Below are 6,038 nucleotides of genomic sequence, written 5' to 3'. Positions count from 1 at the left end.
TAACAGAACCTTCTCTGTCTGTTGTGGGAGGATGTAGGTACTAACAGAACCTTCTCTGTCTGTTGGGGAGGATGTAGGTACTAACAGAACCTTCTCTGTCTGTTGTGGGAGGATGTAGGTACTAACAGAACCTTCTCTGTCTGTTGTGGGAGGATGTAGGTACTAACAGAACCTTCTCTGTCTGTTGTGGGAGGATGTAGGTACTAACAGAACCTTCTCTGTCTGTTGTGGGAGGATGTAGGTACTAACAGAACCTTCTCTGTCTGTTGTGGGAGGATGTAGGAACTAACAGAACCTTCTCTGTCTGTTGTGGGAGGATGTAGGTACTAACAGAACCTTCTCTGTCTGTTGTGGGAGGATGTAGGTACTAACAGAACCTTCTCTGTCTGTGGGAGGAGTGGGGGATGGATGCTAACAGACTAACAGAACCTTCTCTGTCTGTTGTGGGAGGATGTAGGTACTAACAGAACCTTCTCTGTCTGTTGTGGGAGGATGTAGGTACTAACAGAACCTTCTCTGTCTGTTGTGGGAGGATGTAGGTACTAACAGAACCTTCTCTCTCTGTTGTGGGAGGATGTAGGTACTAACAGAACCTTCTCTGTCTGTTGTGGGAGGATGTAGGTACTAACAGAACCTTCTCTGTCTGTTGTGGGAGGATGTAGGTACTAACAGAACCTTCTCTCTCTGTTGTGGGAGGATGTAGGTCCTAACAGAACCTTCTCTCTCTGTTGTGGGAGGATGTAGGAACTAACAGAACCTTCTCTGTCTGTTGTGGGAGGATGTAGGTACTAACAGAACCTTCTCGCTCTGTTGTGGGAGGATGTAGGTACTAACAGAACCTTCTCTGTCTGTTGTGGGAGGATGTAGGTACTAACAGAACCTTCTCTCTCTGTTGTGGGAGGATGTAGGTACTAACAGAACCTTCTCTGTCTGTTGTGGGAGGATGTAGGTACTAACAGAACCTTCTCTGTCTGTTGTGGGAGGATGTAGGTACTAACAGAACCTTCTCTGTCTGTTGTGGGAGGATGTAGGAACTAACAGAACCTTCTCTGTCTGTTGTGGGAGGATGTAGGTCCTAACAGAACCTTCTCTGTTTGTTGTGGGAGGATGTAGGTACTAACAGAACCTTCTCTGTCTGTTGTGGGAGGATGTAGGTACTAACAGAACCTTCTCTGTCTGTTGTGGGAGGATGTAGGTACTAACAGAACCTTCTCTGTCTGTTGTGGGAGGATGTAGGTACTAACAGAACCTTCTCTGTCTGTGGGAGGATGTAGGTACTAACAGAACCTTCTCTGTCTGTTGTGGGAGGATGTAGGTCCTAACAGAACCTTCTCTGTCTGTGGGAGGATGTAGGTACTAACAGAACCTTCTCTGTCTGTGGGAGGATGTAGGTACTAACAGAACCTTCTCTGTCTGTTGTGGGAGGATGTAGGTACTAACAGAACCTTCTCAGGGTTCTCTATTTCTGTTCTGTTCATGTTGAAGTTCTCTCTGTCTGTTGTGGGAGGATGTAGGTACTAACAGAACCTTCTCTGTCTGTTGTGGGAGGATGTAGGAACTAACAGAACCTTCTCTGTCTGTGGGAGGATGTAGGTCCTAACAGAACCTTCTCTGTCTGTTGTGGGAGGATGTAGGTACTAACAGAACCTTCTCTGTCTGTGGGAGGATGTAGGTACTAACAGAACCTTCTCTCTCTGTTGTGGGAGGATGTAGGAACTAACAGAACCTTCTCTGTTTGTTGTGGGAGGATGTAGGTACTAACAGAACCTTCTCTGTCTGTGGGAGGATGTAGGAACTAACAGAACCTTCTCTGTCTGTGGGAGGATGTAGGTACTAACAGAACCTTCTCTGTCTGTGGGAGGATGTAGGTACTAACAGAACCTTCTCTGTCTGTGGGAGGATGTAGGTACTAACAGAACCTTCTCTGTCTGTTGTGGGAGGATGTAGGTACTAACAGAACCTTCTCTGTCTGTTGTGGGAGGATGTAGGTACTAACAGAACCTTCTCTGTCTGTTGTGGGAGGATGTAGGTACTAACAGAACCTTCTCTGTCTGTTGTGGGAGGATGTAGGTACTAACAGAACCTTCTCTGTCTGTTGTGGGAGGATGTAGGTACTAACAGAACCTTCTCTGTCTGTTGTGGGAGGATGTAGGTACCTTCTCAGAACCTTCTCTGTCTGTTGTGGGAGGATGTAGGTACTAACAGAACCTTCTCTGTTTGTTGTGGGAGGATGTAGGAACTAACAGAACCTTCTCTGCTCTGTGGGAGGATGTAGGTCCTAACAGAACCTTCTCTGTCTGTTGTGGGAGGATGTAGGTACTAACAGAACCTTCTCTGTCTGTTGTGGGAGGATGTAGGTACTAACAGAACCTTCTCGCTCTGTTGTGGGAGGATGTAGGTACTAACAGAACCTTCTCTGTCTGTTGTGGGAGGATGTAGGTACTAACAGAACCTTCTCTGTCTGTGGGAGGATGTAGGAACTAACAGAACCTTCTCTGTCTGTGGGAGGATGTAGGAACTAACAGAACCTTCTCTGTCTGTTGTGGGAGGATGTAGGTCCTAACAGAACCTTCTCTGTCTGTGGGAGGATGTAGGTACTAACAGAACCTTCTCTGTCTGTTGTCAGATCAGGATGTAGGTACTAACAGAACCTTCTCAGGGTGTCTGTTGTGGGGAGGATGTAGGAACTAACAGAACCTTCTCTGTCTGTGGGAGGATGTAGGTACTAACAGAACCTTCTCTGTCTGTGGGAGGATGTTCTGTTCTAACAGAACCTTCTCTGTCTGTGGGAGGATGTTCTGTACTAACAGAACCTTCTCAGTTCTGTTTCTGTTCTGTTCTGTTTCTGTTCTGTTCTGTTCTGTTCTGTTCTGTTCTGTTCTGTTCTGTTCTGTTCTGTTCTGTTTCTGTTTCTGTTTCTGTTCTGTTCTGTTCTGTTCTGTTCTGTTGAAGTTTCATAATTCTGCTTTACAAAGAAAGAAAAATAGAATCTCATGTATCATCTTCATCATCATCATCATCATCATCTTCATCATCATCATCATCATCATCATCATCATCATCATCATCACCATCATCATCATCATCATCATCATCATCATCATCATCACAGATAGAATTGTGTTCTCATTCAGAACAGGAGAGAAAGAGCATGTTGTTGTTCAATCAGAGTTAAGGAGAGAAGCAGTTTGTTGGTTTGGAGAAAAGGAGAAGCAGTTTGTTGGTTTGGAAAAAGGGGAGAAACAGTTTGTTGGTTTGGAAAAAGGGGAGAAGCAGTTTGTTGGTTTGGAAAAAGGAGAGAAGCAGTTTGTTGGTTTGGAGAAAAGGGAGAAGCAGTTTGTTGGTTTGGAAAAAGGGAGAAGCAGTTTGTTGGTTTGGAGAAAGAACAGATTAGAATAGAGGAACAGATAGAATAGAAGTTTGGCTGCCCCACTGAGCAGCTATGTTCTGTTCTGAATAGACAGATTAGAATAGAGAACAGAATAGAGCAGAACAGATAGAATAGAGCAGAGCAGAGAAGAGCAGAACAGATTAGAATAGAGCAGAACAGAATAGATTAGCATAGAGCAGAACAGATTAGAATAGAGCAGAACAGAACAGAATAGATTAGAATAGAATAGAGCAGAACAGATTAGAATAGAATAGCAGAGCAGAATAGAATTAGAATAGAATAGAGCAGAACAGATTAGAATAGAGCAGAACAGATTAGAATAGAGCAGAACAGATTAGAATAGCAGAACAGATTAGAGCAGAACAGATTACAGATTAGAATAGAGCAGAACAGATTAGAGCAGAACAGATTTGAACAGAGCAGAACAGATTAGAATAGAGCAGAACAGATTAGAGCAGAACAGATTAGAATAGAGCAGAACAGATTAGAATAGAGCAGAACAGATTAGAATAGAGCAGAACAGATTAGAATAGAGCAGAACAGATTAGAACAGATAGAATAGAGCAGAACAGATTAGAATAGAGCAGAACAGATTAGAATAGAGCAGAACAGATTAGAATAGAACAGATTAGAATAGAGCAGAACAGATTAGAATAGAGCAGAACAGATAGAATAGAGCAGAACAGATTAGAATAGAGCAGAACAGATAGAATAGAGCAGAACAGATAGAATAGAGCAGAACAGATTAGAATAGAGAGCAGAACAGATTAGAATAGAGCAGAACAGATTAGAATAGAGCAGAACAGATTAGAATAGAACAGAGCAGATTAGAACAGAGAGATCTTTGGGGACAAAGCAGGATGCAGCACTCACAACACTCCTCAGTCTACTACAGTATACTACTGTCACCATATCTCTTCATGGTGGGGATCCAAAAGGGTTGTCCTGTTCTGGTTCCGTTTAGAGAACACTAACAGTTAGTATGACGACCGGCTGGCTGGCTGTCTGATTGGTGCCAGAGTCAGAGTAGCAGTAATGTCCTGGTGTCCTCTCGGGCCAGCTGGTATTATCTCCTGGACCAGGACAGGGCTGTGAGAGAGAGGGTCAGTAGCAGGGGTAATGTCCTGGTGTCCTCTCGGGCCAGCTGGTATTATCTCCTGGACCAGGACAGGGCTGTGAGAGAGAGGGTCAGTAGCAGGGGTAATGTCCTGGTGTCCTCTCGGGCCAGCTGGTATTATCTCCTGGACCAGGACAGGGCTGTGAGAGAGAGGGTCAGTAGCAGGGGAGAGGGTCTGGAGGGATGTGGGGTGCTGCCTGATGCAGCAGAAGCTCGCTCATCACTCCTGTCTGCTCCCACCACGGGGGCCTCTGGACCCACAAACACAAACTCTGTGGTACATCCCTCTGTACAGCCACTGCTGCTGCCGCTGCCCTCGTCACCTGGAGAGAGGAGAGGGAGACAGACAGACAGACAGACAGACACAGACAGACAGACACACACACACACACACACACACACACACACACACACACACACACACACACACACACACACACACACACACACACACACACACATAAGTGAGGTTCCAAACAGACTCAAAGAACAGATAGTTGACCGTCTGCCATGAAAGTTTTCTGGGCCATATCCCTGCCTTGTTGTCCCAGCCAGTGTTATTCAAAACCCCTAATGATGTCTGTCTCACTTTGCAGGTGGATGTTTATTGTCCTGGAGGCAGAGCTGAGCGATCTCCACAGGAAGGTAAAGTCAAAATTGGCAATATATCATAAAAAAATTAAAATGAATAAATGCTTTTTGGTTGTAATGAGGCAATGCAGACAGAAACGTGATATTTCCATACTATGAGGTTGAAATAACACTGAAAAGTGTTCAATTATCATAATGTCCTTTTCGAATAGATGTAAGATAAAAAAAAATATATATATTATTTGCATTTCAGCCTGTTCAGGTGGAATTGAGTTTTTAAAAGTTTTTTAGTTTTTCACCCCAGTATGACATCACAATCTGATCTGATTATTCTGACCAATTATTCTGACCACATATTTTATTTGCATACGTATCCTCCTACATTGAAGGGGTAAGCGGGTTTATAAATAATAGATTTATTTAAAAACCAAGTACATGTTGTTCTTGGTGCTGGACAACGGTCTTTAACAGAGGCTGGAGGATCCAGGTCACGTCCAACAGTCTCCCGAGGGGTAGTCAAGATTCTCCTCTCTACCATCAGCCCTTCTCCTCTCTACCATCAGGACCACTCCTCTCTACCATCAGCCCCTCTCCTCTCCTCTCTACCATCAGCCCCTCTCCTCTCTACCATCAGCCCCTCTCCTCTCCTCTCTACCATCAGCCCCTCTCCTCTCTCTACCATCAGCCCCTCTCCTCTCCTCTCTACCATCAGCCCCTCTCCTCTCCTCTCTACCATCAGCCCCTCACCTCTCTACCATCAGGACCACTCCACTCTACCATCAGCCCCTCTCCTCTCTACCATCAGCCCCTCTCCTCTCCTCTCTACCATCAACCCCTCTCCTCTCTACCATCAGCCCTTCTCCTCTCGACCATCAGCCCCTCTCCTCTCTACCATCAGGACCACTCCTCTCTACCATCAGCCCCTCTCCTCTCTACCAT

General features: G+C 45.1%; 1 long non-coding RNA gene across 3 annotated transcripts; it reads right to left on the bottom strand.

Moving 5' to 3' along the window:
• Nucleotides 1–277: 277 nt before the first annotated feature.
• On the bottom strand, nucleotides 278–2,738 carry LOC121844937. 3 transcript variants are annotated; one of them, XR_006082227.1, is made up of 3 exons: nucleotides 2,698–2,738; nucleotides 1,329–1,445; nucleotides 278–377 (listed from the first exon to the last, which is right to left on the bottom strand). It is a non-coding gene; the product is annotated as an uncharacterized LOC121844937 (long non-coding RNA). The 3 variants fall into 3 exon arrangements; XR_006082226.1 differs by lacking the exon at nucleotides 2,698–2,738 and adding an exon at nucleotides 2,371–2,596; XR_006082225.1 differs by lacking the exon at nucleotides 2,698–2,738 and adding an exon at nucleotides 2,412–2,596.
• Nucleotides 2,739–6,038: the final 3,300 nt, after the last annotated feature.

This window comes from Oncorhynchus tshawytscha, unplaced genomic scaffold, assembly GCF_018296145.1.
Source record: "Oncorhynchus tshawytscha isolate Ot180627B unplaced genomic scaffold, Otsh_v2.0 Un_contig_5396_pilon_pilon, whole genome shotgun sequence".
NCBI lineage: Eukaryota > Metazoa > Chordata > Actinopteri > Salmoniformes > Salmonidae > Oncorhynchus > Oncorhynchus tshawytscha.
Note: the sequence above shows the minus strand (reverse complement) of the source record. Positions and strands in the feature narration are given on the sequence as shown.